The sequence below is a fragment of the Protopterus annectens genome, chromosome 8.part0 (assembly GCF_019279795.1).
Source record: "Protopterus annectens isolate FY-2018-M chromosome 8.part0, PAN1.0, whole genome shotgun sequence".
Taxonomy (NCBI): domain Eukaryota; kingdom Metazoa; phylum Chordata; order Ceratodontiformes; family Protopteridae; genus Protopterus; species Protopterus annectens.
Window position 1 is genome coordinate 1,439,543,663 of NC_056741.1, and position 21,199 is coordinate 1,439,564,861.

Sequence of the window (21,199 nt, forward strand, 5' to 3'; positions counted from 1 at the left end):
TCTCCAAGACATTTATGTGCAGATGGTACTCTAGAGGTTGCCAGGTGCCTTAGACAGTCCTGCCCTGAAAATGCCCCCCCCCCACCCGATCAAGGAGGCATCCATGATCACTGTGGCAACAGGAGGAGGAAGAACACACGGTCTGCCCTGGAGTATCAGAAGGGAGACCATCCACCAAGCTAGGTGGTCTTTGCATGATTGAGTGATTATTATCTTGTGAGACATTGGAAGCTGTTGAAAGGACCATTGAGTAGAAGGCATCCACTGAAGAAGCCACATGTGAAAGCGAGCCAGGGGAACTAGTATGATTGCTGCTGCCATGAGGCCCAAGGTCTTTAGTACAACTCTGGCTTGAATCCTTTGGCACTGTAGTAAGACTTGCACATGTCGGCGGATTTCTGAAACTCTGTCGAGAGGAAGCCTTGCAGACAAATCTTTTGAATTTAAGATTGCGCCTATAAAGATAATAGACTGAGAAGGCGACAATGCAGACTTTTCTAAATTTATTGATATACCTAGCTCGGTGCAAGTTTGGATGGTATAATCCCTGGCTCGTAGTAGTTGATGCCTGGTGGGAGCAGTGAGGAGCCAGTCATTGAGATATGGAAACACCTGGAATCCTCACCATTTCAGGTGAGCTGTAACCACTGCCATGCATTTGGTAAACACCCTGGGGGCTGTGGAGAGACCAAAGGGCAGGGCCCTGAATTGATAGTGACTGGCTCCCAGCTGGAAGCGGAGAAACCTTCTGGAGCGCCTGTTCATTTTGATATGGTAGTACGCATCCTGAAGATCTATGGAGCACATCCAATTGTCCTGACCCAAAAAGGGTAGAATGGACTGGAGCGTGACCATCCGGAACTTTGTTCTTTGAACAGACTTGTTTAGCCTGCTGAGATTTGGCACCAAAAAGAACTTGGAGTAGATTCCAGATCCTTGCTGGTCTGCTGGGACTGGCTGGATGGCCCATTTGTCTAGCAGTTTTGAAATTTCTAGTACTGCCTGTTCCCTTAGACCGGGTGGAACATCTGGAAGGGACTTGGTTGCTTGTACCGGGGTGTGGACAAAGGGAATCTTGTAACCCTCGGATATGATAGACCGTACCCATTTATCTTGTGTGAGGAGTTGCCAGGCTTCTGGGTACAGTGACAATCTTCCCCCGACTGCCTCTGAAGGCGGACAGTCAGGCAGCCCCTCAGGGGTGCTGAAAGGGTTTGTCAGAGAACGATTCTCTGCTACCCTGATTCTGCAGGCCCCCTCTGCCCCTCGGGCGGTGTCTATTATTGTTCCCTCCCCTGCCCCTGGAGGGAAACTCACCACATGTGTCAGGCATGACTCCCTGGGGTCTCTGAAACCACATTTTTCCAGTCTTCTGACCCTTGGGGTATGGTCTAGAAGGAGTGGAAAAATGGACTCCCATGGCAGAGAGAGTCTTGCCTTCCTGCTCACACCTGGTAAGGGTATCTTTTACCTGTGGTTCAAACAGAGCCGAACCATCAAAAGGGGTATTGGTGAAGGATGCCTTAAAGGGGTCAGCAAAGTTGCATAGCCGCATCCAGGCATGTCTTCTCAAAGCCACGCCTGTACCTGCGGCCCTACTCGCCCCATCGGCTGCATAAGAAATGAGCCGCATGGAGGAGTTGACGATAGAATTTAGGGTTGCCAGCTGGGAATTTATCTTGTCTTGAGCCCCCGCAGCTGATGGATCCTGAAGGGTATCACCCAGTTCCTTAAGAAGATCCCTTTGGAGATGGGTGAAATGGCACAGATAATTCATCGACTGCATAGAGAAGGTCGCTGAGGAAAACACCCGCTTCCTGTACCTGTCTATTGTCCTAGATTCTTTATTAGGTGGATGGACAGGCAGCAAAGGGTCAGTCAACTCCTTCTTTGTGGCTGCTGCAACCACCATGGCATCAACAGGGACACCTTTTGTCAAAAATTGCTTGTTGGGTGTGGCTGTAATAAATTTAGTGGGCCTACGGGGAGTTGGTTCAAGTGTGTCCGGGGCTGACCACGCCTTTTGAACCACCACTTCCATTAGTGGGTCGAAAGGTGGAGACACCCAGGAGGTGGAAGGGCGAGAACCAAATGTGTCCAGGTAGACTGACTTGTCCTCTGAAGGGTTAAGGGCAGTCCAGTTACCCCTCTGCTTAAGGATTTCTAGGATGTCTGAAAAGGAGACATCATCAGAGGGGGATCTTGGGGACCCTTCCGAATCCTCCAAGTCGGTATCAGACGTGACTGACTCGGGGGAGTCGACATGTTTCCTCTTACATTTTCTCTTCTGGGGGGGCTCCTCCGAAGGATCGGGAGAGGCCTCGGAAGAGGAAGATATGCCCAATGGGGCGACCTGGAGCGTTTGGTCTCCACGCTTGGGGTCAGGAGGGTGGAGAGAGACCGATGCAGGCACCATGGGGGGAGGAGCCGAAGGGGCTGATCAAGGGGCCGACTCAGGAGTCAGCACACTCCTCATGACCTCGAAGGTGCCCCTGTCAGGCAGAGCAGAAGGTCCCCGCTCCAAGGAGAGGAGAACCCCTGTCGGCACCAAGAGGGATGGCTCCAAGGCCAATGTCAGGGCCGAGCTCACCTGCGCTGATGCTCCGAGAGGAAGAACAGGGTCAGACAAGGGTCTGATGCCACTTGCCCCCTCGGAGCCGATGAAGGAGTCTCGGCGCCCAGATCCCTACAAGCATGGAACCAAGGAAGATATCGGAGCCGATGAAGGAGCCGAAAGGTGTGGTATTGGCTCCAACGCCACCAAGATTCGAGCCCCAACCAGCTCCGGCTCCGAACACAGGAAGGGAGTCGGAGGAGGAACTGCTGTAGATACTGGGACAGCCACAGTCTGTTGAGATGGGCTGGTTAAAATTTTGGCCAGGGCCTGTGACTTAAGGAGTCTGCTGACCACCCTCTCTAGGTCATCACCGAGATGAGTGGGACCTATGGCTTTTCTCAGATTGGAGTAATGGTGACCTCAGAGCCGAGTGAACCAATTCTAGGGAAGGGGACCTAGAACGTTTTCGGCTCGGAGACGGTTCCGACAGTAAAGTCGAGTTGACTGAGGTCTAGAGGTGTTGGCTCCAGCCAGAGCCGACGAGGAGGCAGGTGCTCCACCAGGCGACGGCTCCGAACTGGGAGCCGACGGCTTGGCGGGCTTAGAGGATTTACCTGATGAAGGCTTGTTCGGGGATCCTTCTGGCTTAAGTAAGCCTCTCAGGATGAGCTTGTTCCTACGCTCCTGCAGGACTCTCGGGCTGAAGGCATGACAGACTGAGCAGGAGTCCTGCAGGTGTAGGGGGCCCAAGCAATAAACGCAAGAAGTGTGACCGTCTGTCAGAGACATCTTCTGACAGCACGAGTCACACTTCTTAAAACCTGAGACTTTGGTATCCTTAGACATGATGGATACCAAAGAAAAATGTCACTAGTGCTTAAACACACAGAACAACACACACACACACACACACACACACACACACACACACACACACAAACACACACACGCACTAGTTAAGCTAACAAATTTAAACAATTACACAGCTAACTATATATAAATATATATATACAAGTCTACAACTGTAATAAAGTAAAAGAGCTAACACTACCCTATAACACAAGGAAAGGGAGGGGAGATTAGCCACTGAGAAAAAAAGGGGGGAAGGGAAGAAACTCTCTAACTAAAACGAGTTTCTAAGAGGGAATATTAGGGAGTAAACAGAGAGTAACTAACCGGGAAGTTATAAATATAAGAAAAGGTTATCGAGAAAAACTAAAGTTAACTTTTAATATATATATATATATATATATATATATATATATATATATATATATAAAAAGATTAATACGACCTGGAGCCAAGTAAATCGCAACCTCGTAGCTGAAGCAGCAAACGAGATCTAGGGATCTGATGCCTAGCATTGTGGGATATAGGGAGGGCCTCGAGCCAGTAAATAGCTCTCAAGCTTTAGTAGATTGCCAAGTCGGAGCCGGGGATCGGCTCCAAAACCATCCAGCAAGAATGAAGGCGAGATAGACAACTTAACATCATTCTTTGCTCTCTGTTACCTGGGGACATTCTACAGGAAGTTCAGGAACATCTTCCTTTGGCATATTCTCTTCCACTATATCCTGCATCACTTGTTGCTCTTTCACATGGAAACTCATTGGCCCATCACTCCACAACATTGACTGCTCCAGAGTTACCACTGTTTCCTGCTCCTTCTCTTGGTGTGCAAATCCAGATGAACTTTTGCACTGGTTTGCTACTGAAGCCGCCAGAGCATCTTCATGTGGCAAATAATTAGATGCCTCCCATTCCACCTGTTTCTCCTTAATTTGGGGACTCACTGCTCCTTCAGGCTGTGACGTTACCCAAGTTGGATTTTCTACACTAAATCCTTCACTTCACAGACAATCCATAACTTCAATTTCTATTTCTTTAACTTTTCCATTAGTAATCCTCTTGTCTACTTTTTTTTGTCATAAGCAGCAGCTTTTAAATCTTTGTTGGTTTGCTGTCCTGTGTTGTGAAGTGTATGACTTGCAGTTGTGTAAATAGAAAAGGTCTGAATTAATGCTGAATTTAGAGGTGTGTAAATTCTGAAGAGTTAGCTTACATAATACCTTTGTAAATACCATTTTACTGAATTTGTATACTAGCAACAATTGTATGTGAGTTTACATTTCTTTCTGTGAATACAAAATACAAAAATGTGCTTAACCTGGACTCACTTGCTGAGACATTACTGAGGTAATATTATTCATAACAGCTGATTAAGTCATCCCTGCAAAACTGATGCACTATGGAGTTTAGTTACCTGGGCTGAATGGAATTTATGGATGTGCTGCTTATTGTTACAATGCATTTATGTATTAAGCAACTCATAAAGTGTTTATTTTTAGTTTTCAGATATACTGTTCCATGATTTATTATGCTCTATGTGTTGCAAACAAACAAACACACTTGCAGGCACAAGCACATATAAACACACCAACTGCATAAATCATTACCACAAAATTATACACATTTCATGTGTGTTAATACTACATGTGGGGCACTGGGTCAAATGTATGCAAAAAGTTCTTTTCGGCTCCTGGATCCTGAATTAAGGAGAGGTAAAAACCTAAGTAATATTTGCACAGATGGGATATGGGATATGTGAGTGTGAAGTGGCAAAGGATTGTCATGCCAAAGAAAGGCTGGACAGCTGACCATCTGATGACCAAGCTTCCCAGCACTGAAGAAGTTGACAAGTACTGCACCACATTTACATGGCTTATTAGGTCATGGCTGCTCTAGTAATATAGGACCATGAAGCATGGCGCTCTACTGACGACTATTTTACAGGAGGAGTTTATGAGATAATTAAATCAAATAGGATTTCAGTTTCAGAAAGTTTAATTTTGTATTGTTTTTCAAAGCTATCTTTAAATTTATGTGTCAGATTTGTCTGAATGTTTGGCTTGAATATGAAATGATCACACATCTATAGATGGGGAACAGAATGGAGTTTTGATATGGGATGTCTTTGCCAGTCCTCCAAGGTTGTGCAACCCTGGAGCTAGTATATTTAAGAAAGTGGATGTGCACATGCAATGGGGCTTGACCCTTTCTAAATACTTGATGTTATATTGGTGTACTGTTCTCCGTTTATGCTACATTGTTATATTGGTTATACAGTTTTAAACATTTAATTTCTTAGCCAGTAATTCAATGCTGTGAACTTCATTGCTATTATTTAAATACTGGAATGCAGATGCAAATCATATCCATCTCATTAATCATACTAAATTGTTGGAAGTGAGACCTGCCATCATTGCAGAAGGGTGTCACAAGATTTATATAGACATACAGATAGATAGCGCTTTACTTCCTTCTGACTGACCACTGCTTTGCTGATGTAAAGTCAGTAATAACAATTTTATTAATTTACTGAACGAAAAAGTGGCACTCGTGAAACAATAAGATCATAACATGGATGCATGGAAGTTCCATTTCCCACTGTTTTGCAATCTGACTGACATTAGACATGTGCTAGGTGGAGAAGAGTTGGGGGTGTGTGACCTGCCCTTTTCAAAAAACATTATTTTATTTAATTTTGTAATAGCTGAATGATGTGCCATTCAGTGCGTTGACATTGAAAGAACAGCTTTTTTTTCAATAAATGATAGGGTAATCCTATACATAAGCATCTGCATAAGTGTGCATGTGTGAGTGTGTGCACATATAAACATACACACACACACACACACACACACACACACACACACACACACACACACACACACACACACACACACACACACACACAGACACACACACACACACACACACACACACACACACACACACACACACACACACGCACGCACACATACACACACACACACACACACACACACACACACACACACACACACACACACACATACACAAAATGTATACATCTTTATCTATCTACCTGTACTGCTGGGTCAATGAATTGCATAGTCAAGCAGCTCAAATGGTTGACTATGCAATTTATTGACCCGGCAGTACAGTGTGCATTTTAGTTGATTATGTTGACTCTTGAAGTTGTCAACTGAGTTGTGATCAAATGCATAGCAATATGCAGGGTACTCCACTGTAGTCACAGTTGTTTCACCCTCAAGTTAGTGTACCTGAGTAAGAGGGTGGAGGTTGTACAGAAGTAATGTTTGTGTATTCTGTGTACCAATAAGAGAAAAATGTTTCTGTCACTCTTGTGATCCCTACTACAGATAGAAACGGTGGTGAAGTGCAAAGCATGTGCAGTGATTACATGTGATGTGACCAGTGGTTTGTATGTCTCTCAGTGTTGTCATTGAGATTTGTTCACTGTTGTAGAGGTCGACTGAAGTTGCAGTTGACGTATGGTGATAAAGTAAGACAGATAGATTGATAGACAGAGATAGATAGATAGATAAGAAAGCTACATACAGCTTACAAACATAAGGTAAACAGCAAAAAAAAAAAAAAAAATGCCAGCTAATTACTTACATTTTTAGTACTTTTACCTTTTTATTTAGCTTATCTTCATCAGACAAGAAAAACTCTTCTACACAAACATTTCCCTTAAATGTTTTAAAAAAAATTATCATGTGACAAAAATCATCCAGTCAATGATTATAATGTGTAATATAAACAATTAGATAGTTTTTCAAAAGTTTTATTTTATTTTTTTTTATTTTAGAAAATGTGAAAGCAAGTAAAAGGGTAATGTTACGTTGAAATAAAACTGGACAAATAAGATCTACACTACCAAACCAAGTTATATGTGATCAGAGATTTAGGTTTAATTGGCTATGTATGTATTGAACCATAATTAACAATAAGAAAAATAACACATTTTATGTGAAAGTTTATACATACAGAAGTATGAATGTGTAGAATTGTTTACCACAAAAATATACAGTGCCACTAAAAGACAAGAGATATGTTAAAAACAGAATTAATTTGTACAACACAGCCATACTAATAAACTTGCTTCAAAACCAGTCAAAACTTAAAATAAATGTAGGAGATGTAGCACATACAAAAAGGAAATAAATACAGAAAATACAAGACAATATTCAAATGTCATAATCTTACTGACCATCATAATTATCTTAATACAAATCAGTACAAGAAAAAACATACAGAAAATCAGTGGTAGACTTTCAAAAATAATCAAAATATTGAATGCTATAAAGAATACAAAGAACTCAATGAAAATGTTATGAAAATTAAAAAAAAAAAAAAAAAAAACAGAAAACCATAACTACAATTTTAGAAAACCATATGAAAACATAAACTTTAAACAGAATATCACATATAAATTGAAAACAAATACATTTCAATATATTTTTACTAACAAAAACCTATAAAATACATCAACACACCAATATTTTGATAAGAACACAATTACAAAGGAACTATAGTAAAAGTAATGAAATTTTAAGCAAAACATAAGCAGAGATTCATGGAAGATTCATAACAACCATCAACATCAATATAAACACCAAGTTAACAAACTAAACAAAAAATACTATGCACGTTTTTAATAAATGCAGTAGACAGAGAATAGCAACACACAGAAAGACCATATGATGTTAGCAGCAACATGGCAGCATCTAAAAGAAAATACAAAAATACACCAAAGCAAGAAGTATGCAGTAGCCCATGCAAAAAATATTGCTGAAAAAGATAAACAAGCTTATTTCTTGAGCAGATTTTTAAATGATTCTTTGAATCAATGTCAGGAGCACTATGAGGGATGGAAAAAGCAGTAATATATCTGTAAGAAGACATCCTTAATCAGATTATTTTTGTTACACGAGAAGTGTATGACTTCATTCATTGGTCATTTTCAGGTTTTGCAGTGAAACAATCCTGAGCAAATGGACAAGACTGGTTAACACAAAAAAATAAAAGTAATGCAAAGAAAATGTAGCCAGTTGACACAGCGAGAGTTAAACAGTTTAATAAATTGTAAAAATAATAAAACATCAATCCGAACTAGGCTCTTCCTAAGCTCTTAAACAAAAAGGCAAAGAAATGCTTAAATGCAATGTTTCAAATTTACCTCTTAAGAGCACGTGATATCAATAGTGGTCGTAGAGGAACATGATCATTTAACTCTCTACCTCTAGTGCTCCACACCTCCAGAATTCATTTAGTTTCAAAGCATTCTGTCCTAGTTTTTACATCACCACCTCAAGTACAGATCTTAAAATGCTCCAACCCAGAGAACTTAAACATATGATCAATGCCAGCAGTACAGACATGTTTAAACAAAGCATTTTTACTATCTTGCCTACTGATTCTGTAAAAGTGCTCATGTATACTTTCTCTAACGGTCCTGTTCATTTTACCTAGATAAAAACTTTCACAAACAGTGCATGCAGCTAAATAAACTAAATATCAAGTCTTGCAATCAGATAAAGCAGTAAGTTTATAACTTTCCTTTGCATCAGGGTGTATAAAAACATTATAAACCTGAATACATTTACACATATTACATGGTCCACAAGAGGGTGTACCCATTTGGTATGATATACTCCGGATGTTACTTAAAGATTTATAGGATAGTATCTTTTACAAAGATCTATTATTCTTAAAGGTAAAACTCAGAGCAGGACCAAGTATATCTTTATTCTTGTCATCACAGGTGAGACTGTGCCAGTGCCTTCTGATCACCTCACAGATTAAATGAACATCACTCATTTCAGGTTTATTGACTGACATTGTCTCTGCTGCAAGAAAATAAATGTCATTTAATATATTCTTGTTAAATATCACTAATATAAGTGATGAGAAGATGATTTTCCCTTAAAACATGCTAGATACTTGTGAAGGTTTTAGAGTGTCTTCAAATGTGTGTTCTGAGCTTTAGTTGTATGTTAAAAGTTCTTTAAAATGTTTCAAAGGACATTATGATAAAGTATGTTATGTTCTGTAGTGATTGTACTGCTTTGTAATATTCTGTTATCATCTATATTGTTACAACCGACATTGCATCCAGGTCATGGTAGAAAAGGGTCCAAGACTAGCCCACTTACCAGTTTAATTAAATGTCTCACACAGAAATGGCATCATGATTATTTGTGAAAACAAAATTATGTAATCCACTGGAACTGACCTGAAGTATGAAGAATACCATCAGAGCACACCAAACAAAGTATCTAATGGTTACATTGCTGTAAGAATCAATACTGTTAAACAAAATCTGCCTTTATAGGCTGATAAGAACAGGAATTGAACAGAACATTTTTATGAGTTTTAATAAATCTTTCTGATGTAAAGATACCCTCTCTGTTTTTACGTCTTGGTCTACATGTTGTTCACCTCCACAGCATTATGAGTTGGGACTTACAAGATGGCTGCACACAGATCAACATCTTAATTTCAGCTCTTCCATTGTGAAAAAAGAAACTGAGAGATAAGGTTTAGTAATTCTGCCAGCTTTAATCAAATTCAGTAACTAGCTGGTAAATACACTGCCTGGATGCCAGCAAAGATGCCTGAAAGAAAATCATCTAGAAACAATGAAGCAAAAACACTGATTGGGAATAATTATGCAACTCATCAGCAAAAAGCAGTTCAAGCTCCAGCTTTGGTACAGGAGATGGCTTCTGTAATTCAGAGGAAAACACAATCAAATGTATTCAGAGTTGATTAACATAAATTAAACATTAAAGGACTATATCAAATCAAACAACAAAATGCTGGAAATATGTAAGCTTTAAGCAACTATTCAGATGAATTGATAAAGCTGTAAAAATCAGAGGTTAAAATGAATAAAAAGGCTGGCTGAGTATGAGACTTCTCAAGAAGAGCTGTTTCAAAAATGGTAGAGTTAGAAGACTCAGCACACAGAGAAAATCTGAAATGTTTTGTTGTACCAAAGAAACTGGAAGGTCACTATTACTTTTATGAAAGCACAAATAAGCAACTGGACTAGTATTCCACAGCAGGATACATTAATTAAAAGGGCACATCAAATGTATGCTCCAAATCTGGCCATGATAAAGCAGCCAATACCAGTATTAGTAAAGCTGTAATCATAGAAACAGAGACAGTCGATCCTGACAAAACTATAGTAGTAGGGCAAAGAATTAAAAATTGGAGACAGTAGAGTGTTTGAGGAAAATGACTTTCTGTTATTTATTCACTGCATACCCATAGCAATTAGAGAATGCCAAGAAGCTGGGATGAGACTCAAGCTGCTGCATCCAGCTGTATTCAGAATATTTTTCTTGGAGGATCAAAGACATTTTTGGTGCCAAATAGGCTAAAGAAGAAATACAACAAATAGAAGGGGAACTCTACTTCTCATTCTTCTGATACTAAAGCTCATAGATAGACTTTACCAGTACAACCTTTTCCATTGTTCCAAATGAAAATGCTTGAGAAACAGAAAAAAGCCTATAGGAGTTGAAGAGAAGAATCAGGAGTACTTTGGACTTGAACTAGAGTCTGGTGTTAAGAAATGGAGGTGAACATGAAGAAGACCAGCAACACTGAAATTAGTGAATAAATGTGATATTATGAAGCAGCAGTCACATTTGTGACATGTGGCTTTATAAGAAAAAGCAACAGAGAAAAACTGGACTTTTGCTGATTTTGTTAAACTTGTGGGTGGACTGAAAAGCATATATCCTTCTCCAAGTCATTAATGTTTGCAAGGACACTGAAAAGAAAAAAAACATTTCTGAAAGTAAAACAATTTTTGTTCTTAACAGTACTTGTATAAAACATGATATAAATTGCATGCTATATAGTAAAGTAGATTTGTGTAGTGGTAGTCAAAGGTATTTAAAATGAGTGGTGAGGGTGAATCTTTTCAGTTGTTGCTGTGTGTGATAAAGATACTAAAGTAAACATGTACATTTTACTTTTAAAAAATGTAGGCATTACAATATAAAAATGAAGAAAAACTAGACAAAAGCATATTTAAGTTAATTGTTTATTGTCTTTGGCTGCTGGAGTGGGGGATGGGTGTAAAAGTGCACTGCTTATGATATATGCAAAGGTAAGATTTTCACTTACTTTTGTATAGGTGAATGGTTTAATGCCCTTGGCTTAATCTAAAAACAATTTTTTGTGTAAGCATGTGGGTTTGAAAAATATGAATATAATGTGAATGTAATGAAAAATTTTCCTTTAGCAACTAAATGTAGTGTGAGCATACATTTGTTCTTATATTTCCAAGGATACAAGCTCATTACAGGTGCAGACAATACATATTGAGAGGTCTGGGCATTGTTTGCTGAGGGTAATATAAAATTAAAAGGTACAAGGGCAAGCAACTTACAAAAATTAAAGTTTGAAATTACTGGAAGTAACTTAAATACCTAAATACTTCAGTGCATTTGCTAGTACAGTGCATCATTTAATTTTATTTAAAGATAACCAGTGCACTTTTCTTAAGGCTAAAAGTTAATGTTTTCTTATAGCACACTTGGGAGGGGAATAAAGATAAGAAAAGAACAAACAGGAAACAGTGTAAGTAGAAGCACATGATGTAAAATGCACTTTAGCATAAATAACCTTAACTTTAGGTTAGGTAATGCATGTGGGTACAGCTGTCAATATTGGACAATTGCTCCTATCATGAGGGTTACACTTCATTATTTGCAGATTATATATAGTTTTGTGTCTTCATTTTAAAAATAAATAGCTATGGGGTATTCTGGGAGTGTATTTTTTGTGGGTTTTCATTAAAATAAAAAAATGTGAAACATTTCACATAGGTTCAAATGGAGATGACAAGAAACAACTGGATGGCACAGTGGTGCAGTGATTTGCATTGTCTCCTCATGGCAAGAGGTTCTCCATTTTGATTCTTGGCTGGGTTGCCTTCTCTGTGTAGTCTGCATGTCCTCCTTACATTCGTGTGGGTTTCCTCTGGGTGCTTTGGTTTCCACCCACATTACAAAGACATGCTTTTGGTGCATTTCTCCTTAGGCCTTTGCTTAAAATTGGCTTATTCCAAGTTGGACTTTCTCAGTAAACAAATGAAAAATAAATAAACTGTATAAAAGATCAACCTGCCAAACATTAGTGGATGCATGTAACACACAAGCTGGAAATAGAAATTTAAAAAGCTATCATGTATAACAGATGGGAATAATAACTTCTTATCATAATGGCTACACTATCCACATTATTTTGGAACATAAATGGCTTCACAGGTATATACAAAAAGGTAACAACACTGAATTATATTGAGAAATATAGGTGCAAATAGCAATACTACAGCAGACACATTTGGAAAAAATGAGTATGTGAATTTGATAAAGAAAGGATTTCAGGATGCATGTTCAGCATAATATCAGGGACAAAGGAAAAGGGGAGTAGTTATACTAATTGTAAGAAGAACTCCAATAGTGATAGAATGGGGAAAAAAGATAATGATGGTAGATTTGTGGTAGCAAGGGCTACTGGCAAGGTAAGAGGAGTTTACTGGCATGTATTTATATTCCACCTAAAACTGCTATTATGGAGCTTAAGGAAATTTGGGGAGAAATGATTAGCTTTCAGCAGGGAATATTACTTACGGGTGGGGGCTGGAACTTGATTTGTAACAGTGATGGTGTATCTGGAGAACTAGAAAGGAAAACGTATAAAAAGAGGGTAGTTTCTGAAGAAATTTATGAAAGTATTAGGTATGGAAGACATAAATTCAGTAGTAAGAACTCAGAGAGAATTTATATATTATTCCCTAAGGTAGAATAACTGGACTAGACTATACAGAAATTATCTTTCACAGAAACATAAGCAATTAATCAAAAGCTTTAACATATATCCAATAACTACTTCAGATCATGCTGCAATAAAAAAATAAGATAAAAATGTAGGGTAATGAAGTAAAAATGAGACATTGGTGCTTCCCCACCTACCTGTTAAAAGGGAAGAATTTAAGGAATGGGCAGTGAAAATGATTCAGTTCATAGGTTTCATAGGTTCATAGGTTCATACTAGGCTATCTGCCCAAGGGCATTTATAAACCTAGCCCATAGTTATGTGGCTTTCGCCACCCCTTTAGTTTGAATAAAAACTATTCCTATCATTTTTCTGTGCCTCTGTCAAGCAGTGACACTGAAGTAATCCCTGGGGTATATCTGCGATCTCCCATCCATTGGTCAAGATTCCTCTTGAACAAGGCCAGCGAGGTGCTCTGCCTCACATGTACCGGGATTTTGTTCCACAGCATAGGGAGTCTCTGGGTGATGAATCTGTCCCTCCAGCACGTTCTATTTATAACCGTGTCAAGGTTTAAGTCTCCGCCCTTGTGGTTCTGAGGGATCTAGATTTTTGAGGTGAAGCATATTCATCAAATCTGGGTTTGACATGGCCTTATATGTCAGGCACAGGTCACCTCTGAGCAAGCGGTATGAGACTGAATAGAGCTGGAGTTCTTTCAGTTGGGCAGCATAAGACATATTTTTGAGACCCTTTATCCTTTTGGTGAGGAACTTTTGGGGCCTTTCAAGCTGCAGCAGGTGTCTGGTCAGATACATTCGAACGGGCATTGTACTCAATCATAGGTCTAATGAGTGATGAGTACAGGGGACGATGACCTCCCTTGATCTAGATGTGAATCCCTTCATGATCAGGTGGGCAATATAGAAGGTTTTCCTAACTACTTTAGCAACATGAGTGTCAAAGCGAAGGCTACTGTCAACTTGGGTCCCCAGATCCCTGATGACTTTTTCTGTGCTCAGTGGATTGCCACCTATATGGTAGCTAGGGGTAACCTTGTTTTTCCCGAAGGGTATGACTATGCATTTTTGGCGTTTAACTTCAGGCCATGGCTCTGGCACCAGTTATCCACTTCTGTGAGGCCCTTCTGGAGGATATCTGTGTCAGATGTGTTTTCGACTATGGCGCCCAGTTTGCAGTCATCTGCAAACTTTGTCAGCCATAACCCTCCTGTGTTTGCTTGTACTTCAGAAAAGTAGATGCCGAACAAGAGTGGACCCAGGACTGAGCCCTGTGGGACACCACTTGTGACAGGCTTTGAGTCTGACATGGCTCCAGCAACTCTGACCCTGTGGGTTCTGTCACTTAGCCAGTTTGCAACCCATCTTGTGATGTATGGGTTTACATTCAAGCTGATGAGTTTTTCGATGATACCTGAGTGGGGTATTGTGTCAAGGCCTTTGCCAGGTCGAGGTAGGCTGTATGGACTGCCTTTCCCTCATCAATGGCCTTGGTGACTGTCTCGAAAAAGTCAACCAAGTTTAAGAGGCAGGATCTGCCTTTGACAAAGCCAAACTGGGTTGGATCCAAAGTCTGCAAGTTCCCTTTGTCTTTATTTATGAGTTCCATTATGATCTTCTCCATGGCTTTGCAGATAAGGCTTGTCAAGCTAATGGGGCGGTAATTTCCAGGGTCTGTGGAGGCACCGCCCTTATGAAGTGGGACCACAGTCGCCGTGCGCCACCCCTTGGGTACGTATCCTGAGGTGAGGCTAAGATTAAACAGCTGTCCTAACTGTGGGTTTAATTCCTCGTTGAGTTCATGAAGCACACAGCCGGGGACACCATCTGGTCCCATGGATGCTGTGTTTTTTGCCTTAGTGAGGGCAGTTCTCACCTGGGCGTTGGAGATGTTTGGGGGGCTACAATCCTCTGGAATAGATATCTCTCCTTTTGGGAGAAGTTTGCACTGAACCTGTCAGCCAGTATGTTAGCAATGTGTGTAGGTTCAGTAATTTTCACATCATTTTGAACTAATTCTGAGCATATCTGGGAGTTTCCTCCTAGGTTTCTAACATAGCTAAAGAAGGCCTTATGATTGTCTTTAGAGTCCTTGGCGATTTTTCTCTCAAAATTTGCCTTGGATGATTTTATGAGAGCTCTTAGTTTTTTACTTATAATGATCAAAGGTGTCTTACCTTTCAAGGATTTTGCTCTATCTTGTAGTAGCTTCCTCCTTTTGTTGTAGAGCTTGTTTATGGCTGGGGTCCACCAGACTGGACGCTTGTTATTAGAGAAGATAGAAATGTCTTGAGGTGTTACTAGGGAAGATAGAAAGTTCTTCAGGGGTTATAGCTAGTGGTGGAATAAAATGAAAGCAGTGCTTAAAAATATCTGATCCAAATCTCTAATGCAATACTGGCTTTTAAAAGTCAATATTGCACTTTTGGTCAAACCTTGCTGTAGCTCTTTCTGTGCAGTCTAAACTGTTGTAGTATGCTATGGTTTAAAAGTAATTTAACTAAAATATGGGTGCTGTAGTGCTCCATGCAGGCAGGGTATAAATTGTAGCAACTCTTTGTTTCATTTGTAGCAATCAGTTTGCTACAGTTTAAAAGAAGAAATCAGTTATTTTTAATTTTATGTTCAATGAGGGTTGTGTGGGCAGGACACAGAAATAGACCTAAATGACTAGATGGCTGGACAGGAGGGAGGGGGCATGTTGTTCATTTGGCCAACTAGTTGGTCTGCTAGTAGAAGAAATGTCCTTTAATTTCCTTCACTTGAAGAGCTGAGGGGGGTGGGTTGCCTGTTCATGGTGCCAAGCCAACACAGGACACTGGTTAAGCCAACTATGCTTCTGTAGTTCGTTGTGGTTTTCTGCAGTGGATGCAAACATTTGACAACATTAATAAAACAATAATGATGCAGAGGTAAGGAGAATGTAAGAAAATACCACTGTTTAAAGGTCATTTGAAAGAGTAAGCTGGAATTTTATGAGCAGGTTAGTGTAAGCATTTGCATTCCTCTGATACAATAACAAGGTTAAACAGGGAGGTATATGAAGGACCACAGGCAAGAATTAAAGTGAGGGGGTTCCTCTCTGAGACGTGTCTGAACACAGGAACCAGGCAGAGATGTTGTCTTTCACCTTTATTTGCTTTATATTTACTGCCAACGACAAAGAAAATAAGGGACCCAGAAATTTAAGGATAGAATTGGTATTGTAATAAAGAAACATTGGCATTTTTGCAGATGGTATTATTTTGTAGCTTGTAAAACCAGAAAAGGACATATTAATGTTGTGGAACATTTTGCAACAGTTTCAAGTCTTTCAGGATATAAAAGTAAAGATAAAACAAAAGCTAGAGATGCAAATTATGTACCTACACATGAATTTGTTCAGAAACACCCCATATTTATGGGGACACAATACAATGAAGTGTTTAGGAGTTTGGATTAAAAAGGCTTTTGCTATGGCAGCTAAGGTTATATAGGAAGTGACTAAACAAAGGATGATACAAAAACTAAGAAACTGGAAACCCTTGTTTATGGATATGTGTCACAAGATATAAGCAGTGAACATGCTTTTAGTCCCTTTAGTTTTATATACAGGTCAGGCATATTTTATCAACCAGAGGAGAAGTTGAGGACAATAATGAATAAAGAGTTTAAGGAATTTATCTTGGGGGGAAGAGGGCAAGGGCCATGTGGGATAAGTTGATCCTTCCAACAGAATAAGGTGGCTTAGGATTATTTGACTTGATACAAGCAGAAAGTTATAATTCAACGTGAAAAGGAATGATGACAAAATGGGGGAATTTCAAGAAATAAGAAGAGAGTGGGATTTGTGGATGCAGATCTTTAAGGAGAATAACAAAAGCCATGCAGAGTATTATATTCATAAAGTAGAAGAAAGAATTCTAAGAACGAAGCTAACACAAGAATGGAGAAAAGAGATCTTGCCAATAGGGATGACTGCAATTAGGGTAACAAACAGTAGGCAACGGGCTGGAATTTACTGGAGACAACTGGTAAAGAAACAAAGGCACTGGAAGAAAATAACTAGAGAGGTAAAAGTTATAGAATGGGAAAAGGAAAGAAGACATTTGGACTGCAGACTAGAGACTGCTTTCCTTATCAGGAATTGATATTAGTCTATAGGCAAACAGAAAAGGACTGGAGAATCCTAAGCAAAAGATCTGTTCCGGTAGAGTTTTTCATTGAATTTAGACCAGAAGCTGTTGTTAAAAAGGAAAATTAGTTGGGCATATAAATACTGCATAGTAACTATAGGACTCAGAGGTGGTTAGAAAAAATTAAGAAGAGGTATTGGTTAAGCAATTCACAATGGGACAATGGGAGGATATATGTATGGCTAGTCTAGAAGATTTAGGATTTTTGCTTGAAAATATTTACATATTTATTTTCATACCCCAAACAGACTCCAAAGATTATTTCCTAAGTTAGGTGGCAAATTTTGTAGGTGTGATGAGGAAGAAAGAGATAACTAGGAACATATGTTTTGGGAGTGTAATGAGTTAGCACACTTTAATAATTCCCTAAAGAGTAGTCTGTCAGAAATAATGGGTGAGCAAATGTGTGTAACTAAGGAAATGATTCTTTAGAGCTGGGGCACATGATCTGAGTTGCCTAGACATAGTAAGGCCTTGTTAAGTTTAATTCTGGTGACTGCCAAAAAACAGTTAATAGAAAAGGGAAATTATAGTCTAAAAGAACTGTATTTAAAGTACTGAATATTGGAACGTAGAAGTGGGATCTTTAGAAAAGGGTAGGAACAAATTGCATACAAAATTGGAAATTTGGGGAACAATAAAAGCAGAATAATGTTCTGGAAAAGAGGTGAGGTTTAAATGAAGGCAGGAATTGAGCAATTTATGTAAAGTTGGAGTGATGATAGTTATACAAAAGAACACATGGGATCTATAACGTTTGTAAGACGGAGCATGTTCATATGGTTCGTTTTCTTTTACACAAATATATGTTTGCCTATGTCTTAAGTAATAATTAAATAAAGGTGTTAAAAATATAACATTATGAGCTGAGATGTGATAAAACAAGGGTGGCCCTCATGGCACCAAGGGATCAAACCATGACTTCAGCCTAGGTACTCAGGAAGCCAACAAGGAAGGATGCCAGTGAATGACTGTCAGCCACTTGCCCATCCTGTGGATGGGAAGGGGTCTAGTCTGCTGTAAGTCTGTCACTTCCTGGAGAGAGAGAGGTATGAAACTTGCAGCATACAGGCTGTGATAGGTGCCTGTTTTTGCCAATGAATATCCATCTGGTAGCTTTGTGGAACATCTACAATGGTGGACATGCACCATCTGGGGAGGGTTTAGCACCATTGGAAACCACTGGTGGCTGCTTGGAAGATGGCCTCCTGTAACTATCTCTGAGGAACAGGGAGTGAATAGGTCTCCTCAGATCACAGAAGAAATGCCACTGGTAGGAAATGGGGAAAATGCACAGAAAAAAGTATGTTAAAAGAGGGAAGAGGGCATAGCTGCTTTTACAATTATCATGAACAATATCTATGATATATGATTCACTAGATTAATATTTCAAAAGACACTTGTTTCTGAGATCAGCAAAAATGATGGTAGCATTCACTGCAAGCACTGTTTAATAGCTGTTAATGTTTCACGTCTGTTGATGGCATATAATACTGTGTAATACTGTCTAGCTTAGTAGTAATGCTCTCCTTTTGTTTTTCTGTTTTTTTGGCTATGATCATGTTATGGCTCGTGTTCATAATGGTTTATCACCAAAATGATGCATGTCAGTTATACGACCTGGAAAGGTGAAAGGCAATGTTTTGAGTTGTCATAACATTGATTTTCAAAAAGACAAATCCACAAGAGCAAATTATAATGTGCATTCGCTCTTGTAGATTCATTATTGTGAACTGAGATCGCACAATAGAGGGGATCAGGAAATTTACCCTTTCCTTCACTGTAGTGCGATCTTGTAGTTTGTATACATACGTAGCAGGGGGTGTGGGTGGCGCAGCCAGGTGGAGGGGGGCTTGCCCCCCTGCAAAATGTTTGTACCACATAACCAGAAGTGTAGATATTTTCAGTAAAGTCGATATTCCTGAATTGTCGACTTTCCTTATTTCTTACTTTTGTTTATGTGAACGATCGGTAATGTGTTTTATGACATTTCAGGTTGCATAAATGCACAGTCGCAATTGTCAGTTGCGAGATTTTGATAGTAAACCATTAGTAACCACTTGACAATGCTTTTGATGTAATCATAATAAGGAAATATATTCTGCATAGGGTCTACCAACATGTCAGAACCTGGGCTGCAATTACTTGTCATGTTAAATAAAAAGGTACATTGTAAATGCTGCCACTGTCTAACCTCAAACCATTAACTCCTGAATATGTTGCTTTCCAGGGAATCCATTGAAGACATGAAACAGTGCAGTCTTCGTTTTCATTTATATCGACATAACAAAAGTTCTGCTGAACAAGAAAAAAAATGTATCATGAGTCAAGATAGTACAACAGCTTTTCTTCAGGAATAAAAATAACACTGCCAAGAATAATTCCTAGCTTAAGTCAAACTCTGGTTATGTATTATATTAATATGTTCATGGACTTGCTACATTAAGAACTGTGGAGAGGTTCATTAGGTTATTCTATGCCACAGCCTAACTTGATATATGACATTTCTAACTTTGTTTTTATCAAACACAACACCAGGCCTATTGACATTTTTCTGATTAAGACTATTTAAAGGAAACAACCAATAGTATGATTTGTACTCAAGTAGGATTCAAGTTAGAATTTTTATCAGACTACAAGAAGACGCCTCAACACTCAGCTAGTTTTATTTATTTATTTATTTACCAGTTGTTTACCAGGCAGCTGAGATGGTCTAATGAGCCTTTTCAGTAACAGCCTGGAAGATTCTTAAAAATACAGCAGGTAACTTTGATGGCAAACAAATATGGACATACAGTTTGATTAAAACTGATTATTAAAGAGAAAGTTTTTATTGAAGTGCAACATACAGTATATGACAGACATTGACTAATTTATGCAAGTTTTAAATTATGAATAGTATTTACAATATTTACACTTGCTAAGCATGCAAGTGATGGATTAATTTAGTTACTGTACAATGTAGATGAGGTAGTGTATGAGCCAGTATCTTTAAAGTATATGCAAGTGACCTTATTTATCTCATTAGAACCTATGGGATATGGAATGTCACACCTCTAGCCTACATACATCCTTGCATTCTAGAGCATTTTCTGAAAAATCAAAATAAAAGCATAAGATAAACAAATATTAGTATTTTGTGAACAATAAAGGCCATTAAAACTATACAAACAGCAATGTTATTAGTAAGAAGTCTCCTTTGCAGCAGTCCCAGTCAGTGCAATCGTAGTCTTTTCATAAATGCTATAATATATTACAATGCACACAAAACCAGAGTTATATATATATTTTTTTGCTAAACCAAATTGTCATACCTTGTAAAATATATAACCTTAGATATATACTGTTAGAACACTTTTATTAACCAGATACAAGCTATGGCACAACAGTAAGAAATTCCTCTCTGGATGCATGTATATTGGAATATTTACAGAAATATGAAAACGTATGAGCTATTGTATAATTAGCAAAATAGATAACACTGAATATCTCTCAAAATGTGCAACTTACAGTGCAAATATCAGTGACAGTTTTCTTCAACAACATCTAAGATTTCAGCTGATGCCATAAAATAGACTAGAAATTACTTGCTCTTTGAAGTATTAAGTATATATGGAAGTATTGCTAATTGTCATAATTGCTAACAAAAACTTGTAGAATTTCCACTACATTGTGATGTACATGGATTTTGACAATGAATTTTCCTGTCTCCCACCATATCATTTCATATCATATCTCTCAGTTATAGGTCTATCAATTATAAAAATACTAACACATATATGAAAATCTGAATAATA

At 38.8% G+C, this 21,199-nt stretch overlaps 2 long non-coding RNA genes across 4 annotated transcripts in view; one reads left to right on the forward strand and one right to left on the reverse strand.

The window, feature by feature from the left end:
- Window positions 1-21,199, reverse strand: part of LOC122809489 — a 1,088,146-nt gene that overhangs the window by 388,714 nt on the left and 678,233 nt on the right. The gene's annotated exons all lie outside the window — the stretch shown is intronic.
- Window positions 1-21,199, forward strand: part of LOC122809490 — a 312,957-nt gene that overhangs the window by 291,535 nt on the left and 223 nt on the right. For both annotated transcript variants that reach the window (XR_006365913.1, XR_006365914.1), the window contains one exon: window positions 19,633-21,199. This exon is cut by the window's right edge and continues 223 nt beyond it. This is a non-coding gene — a long non-coding RNA (uncharacterized LOC122809490). The remainder of the gene's footprint in view (window positions 1-19,632) is intronic.